The following is a 22,949-nucleotide window of genomic DNA, read 5'->3' on the forward strand; positions in this document are numbered from 1 at the left end:
TGGGGCCTTCTCCACGTGCCTCAGCATTTAACACTTCAGTGGCCATCTGATCGGCTGACGTGATGCTGGAGGGTGAACTGTTGATCTAAACCAGAAACACTCCAAGAATTTTAATTTTTTGAAAATTCTGTAATTTAAGGAAATAGACTCTAGTTTCTTGAAGAGGAATAATTGAAGCAGCGTTTGTGGTAGGGCATCACTGAAACCCATTGCATCCCCCATCTGTGCCCAATTTGCTCCAATCTGGCCTTTTTTTTTTTTTTCCTTTTTCTCTCTCCCTCTTGCTCTTTCTCTTTTTAAAAAATATGTTTTAAAATTCCTGGAATCAAAACCATCTCAGTCACACACTGTTTTATTTTACTATATTATTGGATTATACTTCCTATAAATCATTGGATGTTATTCATTGGCCACCACTGGAATAACTTCCCTTTTCTATACCCTGGCCCCCTCTTTTTCCTCCTCCTTTTCCTCCTCTACCAGTTCATAGGCCAGGCCTCCATTTCAGCCTTGCAGAAAAGCCCCGGTGGCAGCAAGAGGGCACCCAAGAGACACTTCTCTTATGTGCCGTTGGTACTCCCTGCTTTTAGGGAACATTTCGGGGCAGGGATTGAGGTAGGGATGGACTGGCATTCCTTCCATTATCAATTATGCTTGCTCTTATGGCTCGTTAGTAATCCTGCATTGCAGGAGGTAGAGGGAGTGCCACACGTGTGTCTCCAGAGGAATAGAGAATCACAGCTGTCTACGTGGGACCGATAGTGGTTAACCCAGATGTTGGGATGCTTGAGGTAGAGACCTCACACCTTCATGCTGTTGTTGGGTATGCTGGTTGACTCTAGTTGAGAAGTTTGATTCACAACCAGAGATCCTTTGTTTTCCAGCCACCTCACAGACTTTGAGTACAGCAGTCTGCTTCTCTGTGGCAATTCACTTCTGTCTAAGTCTCTTACCAAAGCAGAATGTATGAAGTGCCTAATCCTCTGCTTGTCAGAACAGTTGTACAGGAAATCCACCTTTCATAAGGGGTTAGGCTTGAGTTTAGCTGTATAAACTGTCCTTCTCATTCCTCCTTCTCTAAGATCTCTAGTGGTAGAAGCCCTTGGGCTTTTTCTCCTAAAGGATTCATGGGTAGATTTCTCTAGGTAATCAGCACTTCCTGACCTTCATTTCCAGAACTGCTCAGTTTAGAGTAAATTAGCAAAGAAAGAGCCATCTTGGCCAACAAATTTTGTGAGAAATGGATTCAAAGGTCAGAAGAGTCTAGGCTTTAGAAGGCAGGCCAGAGGAGGACGCCTCCTTCAGCTATGCCCTCTATCCCTCTGGGGGAGATACAACTATCAGTAGGCTGCTTAGCATAGACTTCTTCCCTCAGAATTCCCTGGAAAAGAAGAAGAAGTTAAAGAAGTGAGTGTGTCAGGGGACCTCCTTATTTTTCCTGACTCTGATTTCCAGGGTCCTTGTTTTTAGAATATATCTGTTACTTTAGGTCAGGGGAGGAAGAAACAGTTCTGAAACGTTAAAGAAGTGAGAAAATCCAGTCATATCCATAAAATTAAGCTTCTTACCGTGTCAGGTGAAGGAACGGTATCTGTTTGCCCCAAGGTGACGGTGTGGTTTGGTGTCCTTGGTGCTTTGGTTTAGAGTGCTGAAGTGCAGTATCCCATCATTGCCCACGAGTTAATATGGGCTGGATATCTCCTCTCTCTTGCCATTTTATGGCTTCCCAATTTGATTTTATTTTGCTCCAGGAAGGACTTAACTCTGAAAGGAAGACATTATTGGCAGGAATGTTGGCAGCAGGGCTCTCAGCTGCCTTTCCCAAGTTCTCTGTAAGCTTTTCTTGAGAAAAATTCTACATGTGTAGCTTACCGGGGGCTCAGGCCAGATATGTACTGTGTGTTGAACACACAGGGGAAATGGGTGTTTTCTGGGGATGGGGTGAGAGGGCATAAGTTGTACTTTGTATCCTAACCAACCGAATGGTGGCTGAGGAAGAATTGTAGCTTTCAGAGGTAGTGGCAGGTAATAACAAAAGCAAAACACTGATAATACCTGATGACATTTTATAGTTGCTGCATATGTGTTTTCATTTGATTTCTCCTATCAGCTGTCAGAGACAGGTGGGACAGATATTTTGTGTCCTGTTTTATAGATGACCAGGAACATAACCAGAAAGGTTTAATAATTTAAGCAAGGTTACGCAGCTAGCAAATTACACCCACATCTTAAGTGTCCAGCCTTCTGTATCAGAAGACACAGAAACTTCCCTGGACTTAATTGAGAGAGTTAAACAATGCAAGCATCTTGCCCCTCGCCCCCAAATCTGAGCAGCTGCTGTTTTTTTGATGCAAAAAGTGATCCTTGAGTCTGATTTGAGACTGAAGAGGAACAGAGGTAGAGATGAGGGAGTTGAGGGGGAGTCAGAATTCCAGGCTGCTTGAACCTCTGGTGGGGCCACAGGTAGTAAGCTGGCAGAAGGATATGGTTTGAGGATATCAAAAGTTGTCGGGGTTCCATATTTACTATTCTCATGGGTAAGGGGGAATCTCCCTCTCACAACAGAAAGCATTGTTCATGACCAGTTTGGGAAAAGAAATATTCATCTTTATCTTACTTTGGGAAACGTAGTCTCCTTCTCTCTCTCTCTCTCTCTCCCTTTCTTTTTTTTTTTTTTTTTTAAGATTTTATTTATTTGACAGAGAGAGACAGCAAGAGCAGGAACACAAGCAGGGGGAGTGGGAGAGGGAGAAGCAGGCTTCCCGCGGAGCAGGGAGCCCGATGTGGGGCTCCATCCCAGGACTCTGGGATCATGACCTGAGCTGAAGGCAGATGCTTAAGGACTGAGCCACCCAGGTGCCCCTCTCCCTTTTTTTTTTAAAGGACTTTTTAGGAACATTGTTTCTTATTCTCATGATCTTTTCTATTATCTTTCTTGCTTTTAAGAAAGAGGCTTTTCACATGCCATTCTTAGAGGAGACTATGATTCTTATTTTTGGCCTGGGGGAAAGTAGATATATCATTCATGAAGAAAAGAGGATGAGAGTATAAAACATTTGAAAGGATGATAAAGTGAATACACATGGAACCCCTATCTGGGTTAAGAAATAGAATGTTGTTAGCGCCTCAGAAGCTCCCTGTTGTGTTTTGTGCCCATGGTAGTTCTCCCTCACCCTTATAGGTAATTATCATCCTGACCTGTGGAGTTCATTCCCTTACTTTTTTATAGCATTGTTTTAAGTATGTACTCTTAAAACATAGTTTGGTTTTGCTTGCATATAAATGGAATCATGCTTAATCATATTATTTACATTCTTTTCTCTCTGACTTATTTTGTTCCATGTAACGTTTGTGAGTTCTGTCCATGTTGATGTGTGTGGTTGTAGTTTATTCATTTTCATTGCTACAATACTACATTTTATTCCTGTATTACAGTTTACCCATTCTTATTTTAAGGATATTTGAGACATTTGAGTTTTCTCTTTGGAGCTATTATGAATATTGAATCCATTGACTGTTACTGTAATTATTGGAGTATTTGGATTTATATTACTATACTATTATTTAAAAATCAGTTTTATCGAGGTAAATTTATACACAGTAAAATGAACCCATCTTAAGAGTACATTTCAGTGAGTTTGACCAACTTACATACCAATTTATATACCTGGGTAACTAATCATCACAATCAAGATACAGAACGTTCCATCATCCAAAAAGTTTTCTTTGTGCCCATTCCAGTTGATCTCCATTCCTACCCCGGCCTCAGGTAAACCACTGATCTGTCTTCTGTCACCATACATTAGATGTGTCTTTTCTAGAGTTTCGTATAAATGGAATCATACAGTGTGTACTCTTTTGTTTCTGGTTTCTTTTGTTCAGCTTAATGTGTCTGAGATTTATTCATGTTGTTTATATGAATCAGTATCTCGTTCCTTTGTATTACTGAATAGTATTCTACTGTAAGGATATACTACAACAGTTTTGTTTATCTGGTTACCTGTTGATGAACATTTCGGTTGTTTCTACTTTTGGGTTATTATGAATAAAACTGCCATGAACCTCTGTATGAAAGTCTTTTTGTGAACATGTATTTTATTTTATTTCTTTAACTTTTTTTTTAAGATTTTTTTTTTTTATTCATTCGAGACACAGAGATACAAAGAGAGAGAGAGAACATGAGCAGGGGGAGAAGCAGAGGGAGGGGGAGAAGCAGGCTCCCTGCTGAGCAGAGACCCCCAATGCAGCGCTCGATCCCAGGACCCTGGGATCATGACCTGAGCCGAAGGCAGACGTTTAACCATCTGAGCCACCCAGGCACCCTATGTGTACATGTATTTTAATCTCTTGGGTAAATACCCAGGAGTAGATGTCCTGGGTCATACGGTAAGTATATATTTAATTCCATAAGAAACTGCTAAGCTGTTTTCCAAAGTCGTTGAATCATTTAAATTCCTTGCAGCAGGGCATAAGAGTTTCAGTTCCTTTGCATCCTTGCCAACATTTGGTATTGTCAGTCTTTTTTACTTTAGGGATTTGGGTGGATATGCAGTACCATTTCATTTTGGTTTTAATTTCATTCTGTGTTTCCCCTCAATGACTGAGGATGAGGAGTGACTTTTCATGTGCTTATTTGCCATCTGTATATCTTCTTTGGTGTGTGTTTAAATCTTCTGCCCATTTGAAAAATCAAGTTGTTTGCCTTTATTATGAAATTTTAAGAGTTCTCTCTACAATCTGGATATAAGCCCCTTGTCAGATGTATGTGTTTTGTTGTTGTTTTTTTTTTTTTTGAGATTGTATTTATTTATTTGAGAGAGAGATAGAGAGTAAGAGAGAGCGTGAGAGCGGGGTGAAGGGCAGAAGGAGAAACAGACTCCCCGCTGAGCAGGGAGCCCGACGCGGCACCCGATCCCGGGACTCCAGCATCATGACCTGAGCCGAAGGCAGGCGCTTAACCAACTGAGCCACCCAGGTGCCCCGGATACATGTTTTGTAGATATTTTCTCCCAGTGCTTTCCCATTACCTGTTCTGTTCCCTTTTTTCTTCTTTCTTACTTTCTTTTGGATTTCTTTTTCCACTCTTCCTTTTCTTTTTTTTTTTTAAGATTTTATTTATTTATCTGACAGAGAGATATAGTGAGAGAGGGAACACAAGTAGGAACTGTGGGAGAGGGAGAAACAGGCTTCCTGCTGAGCAGGGAGCCTAGTGCGGGGCTTGATCCCAGGACCCTGGGACCATGACCTGAGCCGAAGGCAGATGCTTAATGACTGAGCCACCCAGGCTCCCCTTCCTTTTCTTTTATTAGTGGTTACCCTAGGAACTAAAGCATGTGCGCTTACCTTGCCAAAAGTCAAGTTATTCAGCATTTTTCACTCTCCTCCCAAATAATACAGGGACTATGGAATAAATTCCAACCATTCTCTTCTCACTGTGTCTCCAATTTATTTGCTGCTGTTGTCATGTATTTTCATTCTTTTTTTCCCTTTAAACCCTCCAAGAGAAATTATTGTTGTTTTTGTTGTTTATTTTGTTGGTAAATGTTTGTTTAGACCCACCCGTGTATTTACTACTTTCTTTTCATACCTTTTTGCATTTCAGACCCTCCACCTGGGATCATTTTCTTTTTGCCTGAAGTATATTCTTTAGAACATACTTAGTGAAGTTGTTTATTTGAGAGAGAGCGAGCGCCCACATGAGCACATGAGGTGGGGGGCAGGGAGGGCCAGAGGGAGGGAGAGGGACAAGCAGAGTCCATGCTGAGTGCAGGACAGGGCTCAATTCCATGACCCCGAGATCATGACCTGAGTCACACATCCAACCGACTGAGCCACCCAGGTGCCCCTAGTGAAGTTCTTTTGATGACAGGTTTTTTTCAGTTTTTATTTGTCTGAAAAGGCTTTATTTTCCTTATTCCTAAAAGACCTACATTCACGGGTAATAGAACTCTAGGTTAACAGTTATTTTTCCTTCAGCCCCCATTTCAGACAATTCATTGTCTCTGAGCTTTCACCATTGCTGATTAAAAGCCGACCATCAGTTAGATTGTTTCTCTTTTAAAAGTATTCTCTCTGGATGTTTTTCAGGTCTTTAAAAAAATTTTTAAATTTTTTAAACTCTTTGATGTACTGTTTTAAAGATTATTTATTTATTTATTTATTGATACAGAGAGAGCGATAGAGGGAACACAAGCAGGGGAAGTGGGAGAGGGAGAAGCAGGCTTCCCGCTGAGCAGGGAGCCGATGTGGGGCTTGATCCCAGGACCCTGGGATCATGACCTGAGCTGAAGGCAGATGCCCAGCGACCAAGCCACCCATGTGCCCCTCCAGCTGTCTTTCCAAGGGGCTTTATTTCTGTGTTTATTTCTGACTCACCCTCATACCTTGGATGTAGCTCTGTGGGATGCCGGCTTAATGGCAGAGGTCTTGGGCACCCTCTTAGGTTAGCTTTACCCATGAAGCCTTGGAAACCAAAGCTCAAGTTCATCAGGTGGCAAGTGTTCTTAGGGTAAAGTCTGGCTGTGTTCCACTTATATCTCTAGTTTCCCATCTTTACTCAATCTCTGACCAGAAAATTCCTTTTTAATTTCCTAACTCATGTATGCTTTCTGAAAAGATTTTTAAAATACTTTTTCTAGGATAATTAGTTGTTTCCTTGGGAGAGTAGATCAAGGTACCTAGTCTGCCTGACGTGTTATTAGAGGAAATGCTGTGACTCCTTTTTTATTTTTACCAGCAGGCATGAACATTTGTGTAGCTCTGCTTGAGCAGTACGACTGGGGCACCCGTATCCAGGGTGGCAGGGGCATGTAGGCTGCTTTTCAAAGAGTAGCTCTTTTTCCAGCTCCTACAGTCTAGTCTTACGGCAGATGGTGTTACGGGGCTCACATTCTAAAATTTTTCCAAGAGGTATTCAAGGTATAGGCTACTTAGAAGGCTAATTGGGTGGGGAAGAAAGGTAAAGGTGAGAGGGAGGCCTGCAGCTGAAATGACAGAAACCATTTATTACCAAGAGGGTCTGAGCTAGAGATCTGGAAAAGAGTGCTCTCTAGTTTCAGTCACATTATGTTACATATCTGGTGAACCCTGTTGGCCCATAAAATCCTTTCCATTAGGGTGCTCTGTGCTTTTGTTCTTGACTTCTGCCGTTCTTAGAGCTGTTTGGTTTGCTTGTGTGTCTCCGTTTCCTTTTTAGAAGGCAGCTTGTCACATATTTAGAAATTTATTTACTGTAATTGCAGTTTTCTGGCTCTTTAGGCCCCTCTTCAGCTATAGGACTCCTGGCTTGAAGCTTATTTCCGAAAATGCCCGTGTGATCCCTTGCCCCAAGTGCCAACAGCAGATGCACCAGTTGACATGCTGTAGGGAATTTCCAACTGCTGGGCAGGTTTCTGAAATCCAGACACGTGCTGTTCACACTTTGGCTTCTGAAGCAAGGATCAGCAGTTGAAGAGAGGAGGGGGACTGGAGGGAGAAAGATCTTATAATGCCTGCCCAAGGCTTACGGCTGTGTCAGCTTGCTTCATCCCTTCTCCAGCTGGCGTTGGCAGGGTCGAGTAAATCACTGTAGAGTGGTTACGAGCTGAACTCACTGGGGGCTTCTTTGAGGCACACCTGTGACGTCATCCTGTTATCACTGCTTGTTCTGCATAACCTCTTTTCACCTCTCCCCTGAGAAAGGGTGATGCCCAGAACTCATGTCAGGGCAATGAGCAGAGAGAAATGTTTGGTAATCATTATTTTGAGATGCCTGCTAAGGACACAATTGCAGGCTGTTGACACATTCTTCAAGATTCCACACTGGAAGAGAAAGTCCTCTTTGCAAACATGGCCTGCATACCCCATAAACTTCTTTTTAAACTCAAAGAGAGAGACAACCCAGAAAGACTTGAAACTCCTAAGTGCTCTCTCTTGATCCCCCTGACTCCCCCTCTAAACACACACACACACACACACACAGAGCTCTCTGTACAGCAGTGATTCTTTTAAAAACATCAGATCATGTCACTGTGTTTAGAATCCTCCACTGGCTTCCCATTTCAGAGTAAAAGCCATAGTCTTTACAAGAGAACTCCCCCTCCTCCCACCCTCCCACATCGCCTGTCTCTGACCTCATTTGCTGCTACTGTTCTCCCCCCCGCCCCCGGCTTGCTTAGTGTGCTTCAGCCACACTGGCCTTCTTGCAGGTCCTCTGATGAGCCAGGGATTCTCGCACCATTGAACCTTTGCATTAGCAGTTTTCTCTACTCGGAATGCTCTGCTTCAAGCTCTCTGCATGGCAAATACCGCACCTCCTATGAGTCTACTGAAGTAATACTGCCACGACGCCTGCCCTGATCATCCTGTTAACACCGCTGCACTCCTACCCTGAACTCCTTGATTGCCTCTATCCCGCTGTTTTCTTTTTTTCACAACTTGTATTCTAAATACTAAGTAACTTATTTTTTGTGCATATGTTTATTACTCATTTTCTCCTGCTGCCCCTCTGCAAGAATGTAAACTCCCTACAGTTAGGAATCCTTGACCTGTTTTATTCACTGATGTATTATGGGCCTCTAGAACAGTGCCTAGTGTGCTATAAATTCTCAATAAGTATGTTCAACAAGTCAGGCTGGGCAATGAAGATTGAATGGTAAGGCCAGGAGCATCTATCATCTGGGGTCATTGCTCATAATCTTACTATCTTTCCTTGTTTTTTTGTTATTGGTGACATTTCAGAAAATATAATTTCCAAATACAAATTTTGTATCCTGACATTAAAATACATTAAATGTGTTTTGGTATTTACTGCTAATCCTGGAGTCAATGTCTTTGGGGCTCTGGAAAGCAAAATTTCTTGGAGAACAGCATAAGTTCTGTCCTATTTCATCCCCTAAGTCTTCCATCCTTTACTCTCTATTCTTTCTTCCTGTACATAATATTCTTTTATTTCTCCTTCTTTACTCATTTACCATATTTTTACTCTCACTTTGCTGGAGCAATTCTGTCCTGTTTACTTAAACTAAATAATATTCTTAAAAGATTTAACGTTTTGGGTTTTGTTGAGAGTACCAAAACAAATAGGAAAAAAAGCTGGAAACCACCTGTAAACCATCTTCCCAGCAATGACATTCATTCCTATATATATGTATGAATTCAAGTTCTTTTTTAACACAATTGAAAAAATACTGAATATAAAATGTTTTGATTCTCCTGTTTTCATTTAGAGGTATTCGGTCATAGAATTCTTTATAATCATGTTTAATGGCTAAATAATGTTCTCATATGAATATGTTAACATTCACTTAATCCTTACCCTGCTTTCAGACATTTTTTCCCACTTTTATAGTATTGTGAATAATGCTATAATTAACATCTTTGTACGTAAAACCTTTGTCTGCATTTCATATTGTTTTATTAGAATATATTTTTAGAAGCTCAGTTTTGGGGTTAAAGGGTTTGAAGTCTTCTAATGCTTTTGATACATGATGCTGGATCACTTTCTTAAGAAGTTGTGCCAGCTTACACTCTTAACGCAGTGTTTGAGAATGCCCAGCTACCACCTCTTGCTGGCATTAAAGTGTTTTTAATGTTTTATAGTTCTTGGCACAATGTAGGCATTCATATATTTTTTTGAATAAATGATAGAAGAAAACCCATCTTTTTTTTTTTAAGCAGACTTTCTTTTTTAGAGAAGTTTTAGGTTCATAGCAAAATTGATTGGAAAGAACAGAGAGTTCCCATATGTCGCCTGCCCAAACATGCACAATCTCCCCCACTGTCAACATGGGGAACCGGAGTGGTACATTTGTTATAATTGATGAACCTATATTGGCACATCATTATCACCTACAGTCCATAGTTTACATTAAGGGTCACTGTTGGTCTTGTACATTCTATGGGTTTTGACAAATGTATCATGACATGTATCCACCATTATAGTATAATACAGAAGAGTTTCATCGTCCTTAAACTCCTCTGTGATCTGCCTATTCATCTCTCCCTCTCCCTAACTTCTGGTAACCACTGATTTTTGTACCGCCTCCATAGTTTTGCCTTTTCCAGAGTGTCATGTAGTTGGAATCATATAGTATGTAGTCTTTTCAGATTGGCTTCTTTCATTTACTGATAAACATTTAAGGTTTCTCCACATTTTTCTCATGGCTGGATAGCTCATTTCTTTTTAGCACTGAATGATACTCTGTTGTCTGAATATACCACAGTTTATTGTTTAACCTACTGAAGGACATCTTCATTGCTTCTTAGTTTTGGCAATTATGAATAAAACTGCTATAGACATCTATATGCAGGTTTTTATGTGGACATAGTTTTTTGACTCATTTGGGTAAACCCCACGGATTGAGATTACTAGATCATATGGTAAAACTATGTTTAGTTTTGTAAGAAACTGCTAAACTGTTTTCCAACTTATCTTTTTTTTTTTTTAAGATTTTATTTATTTATTTGACAGAGCGAGACACAGTGAGAGAGGGAACACAAGTCGGGGAGAGGGAGAAGCAGGCTTCCTGCTAAGCAGGGAGCCTGATGTGGAGCTTGATCCCAGGACCCTGGGATCACGACCTGAGCCGCTTAAGGACTGAGCCACCCAGGTGCCCCTCAACTTATCTTGTTTTAAATTGCATATCTTTAGGTGTGCCTCAGTAGCTCAGTAAGGTTGCCTGGGTGGCTAAGTTGGTTAAGCTTCTGACTCTTGATTTCAGCTCAGGTCATGATCTGGGGGTCTTGAGATAGAGCCCTGCATCAGTCTCTGAGCTGGGCATGGAGCCTGCCTAAGATTCTCTCTCTCCCTATTTTTCTGCCCCACCCCCGCTGCTTGCTCTCTCCCTTCCTCCCTCCTTCTCTCTCTCTCTCTCAAATAAATAAATGCATTTCTCTGATTATTGGTGAGAATGGACATTTTCTTCCTTTTAAAAAAAAACTGGTATATATATACAATGGAATATTATGCAGCCATCAAAAGGAATGAAATCTTGCCGTTTGCAACAATGTGGATGGAACTGGAGGGTATTATGCTGAGCAAAATAAGTCAATCAGAGAAAGACATGAATCATATGACCTCATTGATATGAGGAATTCTTAATCTCAGGAAACAAACTGAGGGTTGCTGGAGTGTTGGGGGGTGGGAGGGATGGGGTGGCTGGGTGATAGACATTGGGGAGGGTATGTGCTATGGTGAGCGCTGTGAATTGTGTGAGACAACTGTTGAATCACAGACCTGTACCTCTGAAACAAATAATATATGTTTAAAAAAGAAGAAGGAGGGGCGCCTGGGTGGCTCAGTTGGTTGGGCGACTGCCTTCGGCTCAGGTCATGGTCCTGGAGTCCCGGGATCGAGTCCCACGTCGGGCTCCCTGCTCAGCGGGGAGTCTGCTTCTCCCTCTGACCCTCTTCCCTCTCGTGCTCTCTATCTCTCATTCTCTCTCTCAAATAAATAAAATCTTTAAAAAAAATAAAAATAAAAAAGAAGAAGGAGATAGCAGGAAGGGAAAAATGAAGGGGGGAATCGAAGGGGGAGACAAACCATGAGAGACAATGGACTCTGAGAAACAAACTGAGGGTTCTAGAGGGGAGGGGATGGGGGGATGGGTTAGCCTGGTGATGAGTATTAAGGAGGGCACGTTCTGCGTGGAGCACTGGGTGTTATGCACAAACAATGAATCATGGAACACTACATCACAAATTAATGATGTAATGTATGATGATTAACATAACATAACAAAAAAAAGATATTTTCAGCAAAAGGAAAAAAAATAAATCTTTAAAAAAAACTTTATAGTTCTGTGTAGCCTTATTCTCTGCTCATTTTTCCATTCCATCCTTGTATCTTTTATATCAATTTATTTGAGCTTTACAGATCTAAATATAACAAGTCCTTTCTATGTTCACTGGTAATTTTCTTATTTGTGTTTGATTTTTAAATGTTTATTGGTTTTTTTAGTGTACAAAAGATTTAAACTTTTATTGAGTTAAAAATGTCATTCTTTATCGTTTGTAATTTATTCCATTGCTCTTAAGCTTTATCAGATCTTCCATTGGAGAAGTTTTTAACCAGCTCTGCAAATATATTTTCATTTCCATCAGCCGGAGGGAATTCTAGCACTATTTGTTAGGTAATTTCATTCAGTTGGGAAGAAATGTGAGGAACCCTGCATGCTTAATAATACGACAGTAACATTGTGAGAGATTTTTTGGGGGCTCAAACCTTTGACCCTGAAATCAAGACCTGAGCTGAGATCAAGAGTCAGAGGCTTAACCGACTGAGCCACCCCAACACCCCTGTGAGAGTAGGTCTTTTGCATCAGATAGAAAAGTTCCTAACCAGCAGATCAGCCTGGTGTGTATATTTGAGTGAGGTAAGGTTGGAGTCATCATGAACTGCATTGTCAGGGTCGGACCTTGTACTTCATGTCACCTCACCTTTGGTGAAAACTTACCGGCTGGGAATAGTTTAAGCTTGGTAAGTTAGCATGGATATGTCAGGAATGGAATAGAAAACATTTAAGAAGTAGTAAATGAATTAAACCTTCTTATGTGGTGTGTGTGTGTGTGTGTATGTATATATGTGTGTGTACACACACACACACACACACACACGCGTATATAAAGGAATATCACTCAGCCATCAAAAAGAAAAATCTTGCCATTTGCAACAATGTGGATGGAGCTAAAGTATATTATGCTAAGCAAAATAAGTTAATCAGAGAAAGATGATATGATTTCACTCATATGTGGAATTTAAGAAACAAAACAAATGAACATATGGGAGGGGGAAAAAAGAGGGGAACAAACCACAAGAGACTCTTAATGATAGAGAACAAACAGGGTTGCTGGAGCAGGGGTGGGAGGGGGATGGGCTAGATGGGGGATGGGCATTAAGGAGGACATTTGTTAGGATCAGCACTGGGTTTTGGATATAAGTGATGAACCGCTGAATTCTACTCTTGAAACCAGTATTGCACTGTATGTTAACTAGAATTTAAATAAAAATTTGAAAAAAAAATGAATTAAACCTCTTTGCTATGGTATGTTTGCCACGGATTTGCCAGTATTTCCCACCTTCCCTTAAGGGGAGGTGGTTTTCTCTTTTGAACTTTGAATTTCAAACAAAGCAACTTGGTTTGAGGGTTTACCGACTTTTGTTTCTTTTGACATTGCTATTCTTCAAACTTGCTTCTTTCGTTCCAGATGAACCAACAACTTGATAGGTCAAGTAGAGAATATTCAGCTATTCTAGAAAATGCAATTATTTTATCTTCATAAAATGCATAGATCTCTCAACTAGAGTATGTACTCCATGAGGACAGAAGACTGTATGGTATTTTATCAAATCCCTAACAGTGTTCAAGGTAGATTTCTTTTTTCTTTTTTTTTTTTTAAGATTTTATTTATTTGACAGAGAGAGAGAGAGACAGCGAGAGAGGGAACACAAGCAGGGGGAGTGGGAGAGGGAGAAGCAGGCCTCCTGCTGAACAGGGAGCCCGATGCAGGGCTCAATCCCAGGACCCTGGGATCATGACCTGAGCCAAAGGCAGCCGCTTAACTGACTGAGCCACCCAGGAGCCCCTCAAGGTAGATTTCAAAATTTGGTACTTAATCAATAATGGTCGATTTGATTGACTAACTTAGGGTCTGGGATTGTATAAAATGAGTTTAGGCATATAAGAAATTATATTTACATTCTTTTAAACTGCCTTATGCAAGCTCCATGATGGTAATGCTATAGGAGACTGCTTTGAGAAGCCAAGATTAGAATCTGTGATATACTTTTTCCCCTTTTTTCTAGCCCCAAACTATGGGGGTTCTCCCTCTGACGACATTGGGAAGCCAAATTTATAAAAAAAAAAAAAACCTATTAACTAATGATCTTTAACCACTGATGCTCCTTGGCAAGGGAGACTGGAGTAGCTCATTCAGCCACTGGGGTACCTGCTGTCAGAGTTTCGCCCCTACTTTGAGGCCCTTAAAGGCAAAGAGAGTCCTGTTAGGAAGTGGTAGAAATGCTTCCACATATGTGTGCTGTTTCTTTAAAAGAAAGTCTAACGGAAGTGATGCTGTAGGGAACATCTGCACTTGGGGCTGAGTGGAGAGAGCGAGATGCGCTGCAGCTGGTGTAAGGGCCTGGCAGGCTGAGGCGCTGCTGTCTATTGGGGTTTACTTCTGTCTACATTGAAACATGGCTTGGGAGGGGGTTGGTGGCCTGCTGCCAGCCTCAGTTAGCCTGCCCCTCTCTTTCCTCTTTCCTCCTCACTACCCCCCCCAACTCCCCTCCCTCATGCTTTAAAGTCACATTTCCAGGCCAGACGTAGAATTAATCTCTGGGCACTTCACATTGCTGGCAGCTGAAAGCAGGATGTGGGATCTTTTTTTTTTTTTCTCTTTCTCTCTCTCTGCGTCTTGGCTGACTTTTTTACCTCTCGAAGAATTTGGAAGGCCGTGAGATTCCCCCCCCCCCAAGTACTGTGGAGTTTTTCAGCACGCTGATCACCCTGCTGCGGCTTCACCCTAATAGACTTCATATGTTGATGCAGTTGACATCAGTATCAAACTATTTTACATGTGATCTGGTGTATTTCCTGAGGAAATCTGCAAGATATTTATTAAGAACTAATAAAATAAACCTCTCCATGAGTTTTTAGGTAGTTTTCAATTTTTCATGTCTCTCTCGTTTCCTCTTATCAATGAGCTGCTATTTTCTCCCTACTCTGACCATCACAAAAGGAAACAAAAATAAATGTTTTAAACTGTTCCTGAAGGGACAGAGAGAGAATAGTTCTGCCATGATGTATCAGCCGGGGCTATATTTTTAGTGCAGCATTGTAGAAACTAAAAATATCCTGTTATAGTGGATCCTTTTTATAGGTCTGTGTGTGTATGTGTGTGTGTGTGTGTGTGTGTGTTTATAATGTACGCACAAGTGCCTTTGTGCATCGGCAGCCGCTCTTCCCATTACAGCTGGACTCCATTAGTCCTTGAAAATTAATGTAATCCCAGTTAAGAAAAAAATTAATTACTCTACCAGAGCTGCATTTTATCCAAAGCTAGTGTTAGCTCCCTAGCTGGCAGCTTAGTTTGAGAGGCTCCAGGGGCCTATGGAGTTGTGGCTTTGGTATCACAGCGTTTGCTGCTGTGTTTTTCCTGTTGAGAGCATTCCTCAGTTCTTTAGGGTGAGACATGTGGCACGCAGAGTAACTGCAGACCTCTCTGCCTCAGTGAAATACCATGTTCCATTCTGGTCATCCCCCAAAGGGTTGTCTGCTACAGGTTTAACTCACCTGCCGGAGCAGGTTTTCTTATCAGGATTCTTTTAAAAAGAGATTCTTCAGCAGTGGTTGATTTTTTTAGTGTTCTATGGAGGACAAATACCGTTTGTCAAAGTCCAAGAGATGCATGGGATTTGCCTAGGAGGGTTCTTCGTGGACAATTAAGAATGAAGGTCACATTTTGTCCTTACTTTTCGTCTGAAGTTGGACTAGTCTGCTTACTACACACCTCTTATTATAAATGAGTATGTCAGAGTTGACTGCTGGCTTCTAGTCAGACTTCTCCGCACCAGCCTGGATGAGGGGCTGCCTGGCTCGGCGTGTGAGTAACGTCTCCAGCTGTGTAATCAGTGTTCTGGGATGAGGTGCAGGGCACAGCCCAGAAGTTGTTGCCGTCCGCCTCGCCTTCACCATACAGCTCTTGTGCAGTTAGTTGCCTGCATTTGTTGTTGTTTTGTTTGTTTTTCCTCCGTGGGGTCTGGATCGGGGTGGAAGGGTAGATTGGGATAGGTGGGAAGGATGGTTGTTTCCTTACTGGTCAGACTGTCCAGGCTTTCTGCTGAGAGTCCGGCCGGGGTCCATCTGTGTTGGACTGCACTTCTCTTTTTCTGCTGAGCTGGGGCATGGGCAGCATAGGCCTGTGTAACTCGTGACAGGCCTCCCCAAATCCCATGATGGCATGGATCCTCGCGGTGCTGTTCAGAGGAAAAACAGGGTTAGTGCCCTTTTGTTTCTTTTTGGGCATGAGCTCTGCGGCTCGTCCGTGGACCTCGTGTTCTCTTCCGCCGGTGACTCCAGGTCCTCCCCGGAGCCCGTCCCCGCCATCCCCTGGCTGACAACTAGTTGAGCCCTTGGCTTCCTGTACTTGATCCCCAGGCAGTGTAGTTCAGTAAAAGTAGTAATTAGGCCTTTTACAAATTTATTTTATTAGTGAAGAGAGTTGGTAGGTAATGGGCTGTAACTCTAACACAGCCAGTTTAGAGATTAATAAAAAATTTAAAAAGAGCAGTTTTTACCAGAGGCAGTGGGCCTGTTATTTCGAGTTCTCAGCTGAGCCGAAATCAGAGCGGCGTGGGACCCATGGCGGCCTGGCTGCTGGGAGATGCAGAGCCACGTTCCTTGTTGTTACAGTCTGTGCAGTGCCCGTCCTTGAGGGTGTTTTACGCTGGCATTGGAAAAAAGGAAACCTTGTTTTCCAAGAACTCTGCTCTCTCTCAGCTTGATAAGCATTTAAAAATAAAAGCTGCACAATTGAAATTGGCAGTGCATCCTCATTCTTTTGTCTTTCTGTTTATTTTTTTCCCTCATCCCTCAACATGTGTGCTACAGCCCATGGTTATTACACCCTCAAGAATGATGGCCTGGAACTCAGCAAACTTGCACCAGGGTCTGCCCGCCCTCCGTTCGGCTGTTTGAAGCTGGCTGAGGCACCGGGACCCAGCACGGAGAGGTCTGGTGGATCAGCCGCAGCAGCCCCATCTGTGGCACATTTCCCTTTGCCCCTGAAGCTGCCTCCTGGAATTTTTAGCTTCTCCAGAATCTTGATTGTCAGCTCAATCTTTCTTGTTAGTTTTTGCAGTTAACTTAATTGATTTGTTTACCTCTCCATTGGAGGAGCTCAAAAAGAAAGTACTTTGGCACTAATCAGGAGCAGTCCTGGCCTTTTCAAAAGATTCTCGTGAGCTAAAATCTTAGAAGACTGACCCAGGGAGAATAAAAAAGCTCCTATGGCTTAGGCTAGGGTGATGGTAAGTCCTGGTTTGCCCAGAGATAGACCCTGTTTATGAATTATTAATAGCATACCCTTTCGTTCTCACAAATAGCCCAGTTTAGGAGATAAATTTTAGCATCACCCTAGCTTGGATGAATTTAGCAAAAAACAAACAAAATAAGTCCCTTACTACAAACTGTTAATACTTTGTCTAGAAATGTAATGGCTTGTAAGTCAGTGCCAAACCCTGCCCTGAGCATTGCATGCAGATTCCACTGGAGTCATGCACATGTGACCTCAGAAAGAATTGCCATATCTCTGGCTCTGTAAGTGAAGACTGGCCTTCCTGCTTGAGTAGGGCCTGGTAAAGCCAACTCTGAAACACCATGTCACTTGTTCTAGCATTTCTGATTATCACTGCTTAGTTGGTTGAGTCAGAACCTGGAGTTAGTTTTTGGTGGGGTGTGGTTTCAGGTTTGCAGACTTCCCAGTTGATGCCTGTGAAGGTTTGGTGTCTGATGTAACTAAATAGGGTGTTACTTCAGGTTAGTAGTCCTTGTTTTTGCTTGGCTGGTTGGGCTGAACCTGGTATTACTGTTTCCCAAAGAATATTTTTGGTTTGAAAACTGAAGGTCAGCAGTTCGCAAGCACCGAACTGAAAGCCAACTCTCTGGTTTGTCTTGTGCCACTGGGCCAGCAGCGCTGCAGCCCTGATCGATTGATCTGCAACAATATGAGACCACGAACAGCAACTGCCAGACAAAACTTCATCTCACCCCATTTCCCTGTCCAACCTGTCTCTCTGCCCAGATCCCCTTTCTTTTTCCCTGTATGTCTGTCTCACTCTTGGTTATATATTTCACTTTTTTGAGTCTATCTTTTTCCATCTCCTTGTCTCTTTCCATAACAGTTTTTAATAATGTTTTAGTTAGTTCCAGCCTTTTCCCTGAATGGATCCCATTGGAAAATGCATTTGAAAGGAAACAGTTATACACTTCCCTTCCTTTGAAAGTCTGTTGGCACCTTTTCCAGTGCAGTAAACCATACAACATGTATTTTCAAAGTTTCCAAACACAGACATGCTGGCGTTAAATTTATGAAAAAATATTTTATTCAGCTGTATGGTAACTGTGACTTTCAGAGATGCTGATCAGATTTGAACTTGGTGCTGACTTTTGGGACTCCAACAGGTTTATAGATCTCTGCAGGAAATATAGCCACACTGGCTCTTGGGGAGTCCACGATGCTTTGTGCCATGGCCTTTGATTGCAGGTTGGGCAGGAGGAGTTCGGGCAAGAGATGTAGATGTGGGGATCCCCCCAGCCACACCCAGAGAAAACCAGAGAAAGTCTATGAGTCACTGATGAATATTGCATGGCTTTGTTGTGCACAGAAGCAGAAGGTAAATTCCTTCTGTTCATAGAAGGTAAATCTTTCTTTTTATTACTCCAGCCAAGGACTGGAGGTCAAATAACACCTGTTTGTGTGGTATGTTATTTACTTTAGAATGCCATGGCTAAGAAGAGTGTCTTTATTTGTATTCAAAGCAGTGATGATGTTGCTAATGTCTGTAAGTGATGATGTCACTCCTCCCTTTTTATACCTATAGGCCAGTGCCAAAAAACAAAAACAAAACAAAACAACAACAACAAAAAAACAGAATCAGTTCTGTGTATTTAAACATCTGTGGGTTTGACTGAGGTTGAATTTGGTCCATAAGGACGGTGATCCTTCTCAAGGATCCTGGCTGTTTATTCAGAAGATCCCTGGGAATGTTCTTGATAGAAGCCTTTCGGAAGGGGGTTTCTTCCAAATTGCTGAAGCAGCTCAACTCTGTATTGGCTCACTTAAGTTTATGTAGCTAAGGTTTATGTACCATTTCAACTTTCCTTGCCTTGCCAGCCTAACAGTGGGTCTGCTGCAGGGCATTCGGATAGATTCTGTGCCTGCTGCCATAGGACAGAAGCTGCCGAAGACAGACAACCCACCAAAAAGCTGAGAATCCTGCAGGCTCTGTGTCCCACTCAGTTCAGTTAACAAGGGTTTTTTAAGCATCCATTCCGTATCTCATTCTTCTTAGCGTTTTGGGTAGCATTCGCCTTTGTTGACTGCAGACTTTCCAAAAATGCTTTCAGTGATCATAACTCTGTATTCTCTGTTCTCCCTTTCCTCTTCACCTGTTTTTGGGTCTTCCCTTTCTCATCCAGTGTCCTAAATGGCAGCACTGACTAAAGATACCACCTTGGCCATCCCCTCTTCAGTCTTTTCCCTATGCGTGTATTGTAAGATCTCAGGATTTTACCTGTCACCTCCCATTGGATTGCTCCCAGATCTCTTTCCTGCCCAGATCTTTTTCCTGAGCTTTAGCCCACATTTCTGCCCTCTTGGGCATTATCACCCGGAATCTCAGGCTTATTAAAAATTTATGCATCCTGTTTTTCATGTGTTGCAAGTCAGGTTTCCCAGGAAGCAAACTCTTGAGATGAGATTTGCATCCCCAGAAAGCTGGCTGGGGAATGCTCTCAGGGTCAGGACCTTGAGGGTGATGGAAGAAGCAGGATAGAGCACAGGGAGGAGTTGAACTGCACAACACCTACACCTGTGACAAAGGTTTTAGCCAGTCCTATAAGGAGCTCTGCAGAGTAGCCCCAGTTGGACCAAAGGGGCTGGACCTTTCTACCCTTTTATACCCCCTCCACCAACCGGTGAATGGATAGGAGTTACCCATGGGAAGGGGGAGTGACATTGGGGAACTGCTTTTCTTCAGCTGAGAGCAAGCTGGGGAGAGGGATCAATTGAGATCTGCTGCCAACACTCCTGGTAGTTGGGAGACTGCTTCTATTTTTTTTTTGTTTTTTAAGATTTTATTTATTTGACAGAGAGACAGCGAGAGAGGGCACACAAGCAGGGGGAGTGGGAGAGGGAGAAGCGGGCCTCCCACGGAGCGGGGAGCCCGGTGCGGGGCTCGATCCCAGGACCCCAGGATCACGACCCGAGCTGAAGGCAGACGCTCAACGGCTGAGCCACCCAGGCGCCCCTCACTGTTTCTATTTTTAAGTTGAGGTATAATTCCCATAGAGCAATAATGCACAGATTTTAAGTGTTCAGTTTGATGAATTTTGACAAATGCCAACCCCACTTTTTATTTTTTTTTCTTCTTTACCCTCTATGTTAAGAGTGTTTGAAAATAACAAAAACCATCTTGAAATAGCTTAAACAAGGAATATATCACAAGGAGCTTGAGGACAGTGATATAGCTAGGCCAACAGAAGGGATTGGAACCAGGAAAGCCATTTTCTTCTCCTCTGCTTCCTTCTGCATATTTCTTGCTGTTCTACTTTCTCCCCTTCCTGGCAAATTAATTATTATATAATTTTTGTGTAATGCATCTTTACCAATAGATTTATCTCACCCTTTTCAGTGACTCTCTCTTCCATTGTATGTATGTCCTATAATTTAAGAAATTCTCTATTAATGGACATTTAGGTTGTTTGCAGGCTTTTCCTTTCCAAACTATGTAACAGTGAATTTCCTCATTCATATCATTTCATACATTAGCTTTACGTCTTGAGATATTTTTCACTTTCTTTTTTGATTTATAGTTAACTACACGCGTGAATCCTATTATATTTCAGCTCCTTGGGGGTCCAGTTCATGTCTGATTCATCTCTGAAAGCAAAATGCCTAACATAGGGCCTTGCATATAGTAGCCACTTAGTAAAGGCTGACTGTGTGAATAAGGAAATGAATTAATCCAGGACTTACTGATGTACTACTACCTAGAACAGATTATCTCTGATCGTTAGGCCCTGTAGTAAGTGTTTGGGAGTTACGAGTCTGTATTGTAGATCCTGCCTTAGTGGGATTTCCAGCCAGTGAGGGAAGCTTGATGGATTGTGCATCCTGTGCTAGGACAGCTCCGAGCCATGTGCCCATTGTGTGTTATAGATAGAAGAAGAGGCCTATCAGGCAGCATGGTACAGGTTTCCTTTTTTGGGGGGAGAAGGAGGGGAGGGTTGCATCTTGCGTTTATTTTTTCGGAAAGCTGTATAGGAAATACCAGAATGCATAACTGGCCCCAGGACCCCTATATTGGAAGCTAATTCAGAGGCAGACTCTGCATGTCCTCTGACCCTGAGAAACAACTGAATTGCATTTCTCTAGATTCCTGACTTGGCCTAAAGAGGGGATAAGTAGAATGAAAAGAGAAGATGGTGACAATGTGAGAGGGAACAGAGATGGCAGGGGGGGGACTGTTGGTGGGAGGGGTGACAGGGAAAGAGTAGAAAGATGCTTATTGAGGGCCTTTGTCCTACGGGTGAACTGGAAATCTTCTCCTGGAAGGGCAGGGCAGGTCGGGAATCACCAGCACACTCTGAGGACAGAGGGAAATGGTTTTGGGATGGGCTCCATGGCTGTGACTCATGCAATGGTTTCCATACCTCCAGAACACCAAGTGTCAACTGGTTGAAGATGAACTGGTCTGTGCTCTCTTTCTGCTGATTGGCAGTCTTCAGAAGTTCAGCTGGGCTCTGAAGGAGACTCTCTTGTTTGCATAGTTTGATTCTTAGTTCCAGAATTTCCCTTTTCTTGGAATCTCCCATTTAGTTCCTGATCTTTGGGACTTGTGGGGCTGAGAAGGCAGATTGATATTTGCGACAGAACCAGTGAAGGATGTTGTCTCTCACCCTGTCCCCAGGCAGCACAGGGCTGTGAGCACAGCAAGGCTGAGCAAGGTGTTGCAGGGAGAGGGAGGAGAAGTGGTAACAAAAAATGTCTGGAGAGAAGATGGAGGAGGCTGGGAGGGAGAAAAGAACTTGAAGAAAGGACTTCGATAATGGGGAGGAGAGAAGTGGACTTCGGAGAGTAAGGGTGGGAGAATGGCCATTTGGGGCCACAGAGGCAGGTTTGCCATTTTATTTCTTCTTGGCTCCTGTCATTCACTGTCTTTTGGTGTGCCCCTCCCTTTTTAATTTTTTTCCAGTTTTATTGAGAAATAATTCATATACACCACTGCATAAGTTTAAAGTATACAGCATGATGGTCTGATTTACAGGTATTGTGAAATGATCACTATAATAGGTTCAGCTGACATCCGTCTTCTCACAAACATGCAATAAGAAAAAAAGAATAAAAGAAAAATAAATGTATCCTTGTGATGAGAACTTTAGGATTTATTCTCTTAACGACTTTTCTATAAATCATACCACAGTGTTAGTTACAGTCATCAGGTTGTACATAACATCCCTAGTACTTATTTATCTCACAACTGAAAGTTTTTACCTTTTGACCACCTTCTCCATCCCCCCCCTGCCCGCTCCCCAACGCCTCACCTCTGGTAGCCACAAGTCTCATCTTTTTTCTGTGCGCTTGTTATGATGTTTTTTGTTGTTTCTTTTTGGATTTTTTTTTTTAGCTTCCACATAAAAGTGAAATTGTACAGTATTTGTCTTTCTCTGATTTATTTTACTTATCATAATGCCTTTCCAGGTCCATCCATGTTGCAAGTGGTAGGATTTCCTATTTCTCTTTTTTTATGCTGAATAATATTCCATTTTATACACACACACGCTACAACTTCTTTATCTGTTCATCCATTGATGGACACTTACTTAGGTTGTTTCCGTGTCTTGACTGCTGTTAATAATGCTGCAGTGAACATGGGGATGCAGGTATCTTTCTGAGTTAGTATTTTCATTACCCATGGATATGCAATATTCCCAGAGGTGAAATTGCTGGATCATATGGTAGTTCTACTTTTAATTTTTTGAGGATCTTCCAAACTGGTTTCCATAGTGTTTGCATCAGTTTACAATCCCCCCCACCCCCACAGTGGTGCATAAGGGCTCCCTTTCCTCCACATTCACATCAGCATTTGTTGTATCTGGTCTTTTTGATGTTCACCATTCTGATGGGCATGAGGTGATATCTCGTGGTTTTAATTTGCATTTCCCTAATGACTAGTGATGTAGAGCATC

The 22,949-nt window shown here is 42.3% G+C and overlaps 1 protein-coding gene across 8 annotated transcripts in view; it reads left to right on the forward strand.

The window, feature by feature from the left end:
• Positions 1–22,949, forward strand: part of SMG6 (SMG6 nonsense mediated mRNA decay factor) — a 228,902-nt gene that overhangs the window by 58,462 nt on the left and 147,491 nt on the right. The window contains exon 1 of one of the 8 annotated variants that reach the window (XM_073879266.1): positions 169–188. The exons of the other annotated variants lie outside the window; for them this stretch is intronic. The gene's annotated coding sequence lies outside the window, so the exon portion shown is untranslated. Of the gene's footprint in view, positions 1–168; positions 189–22,949 lie in introns of those variants that run through there. 8 annotated transcript variants of the gene reach the window in all.

Source organism: Callorhinus ursinus, unplaced genomic scaffold (genome assembly GCF_003265705.2).
Source record: "Callorhinus ursinus isolate GAN/ISIS: 27379988/994484 unplaced genomic scaffold, GSC_fseal_2.0 scaffold34, whole genome shotgun sequence".
Taxonomy (NCBI): Eukaryota; Metazoa; Chordata; class Mammalia; order Carnivora; family Otariidae; genus Callorhinus; species Callorhinus ursinus.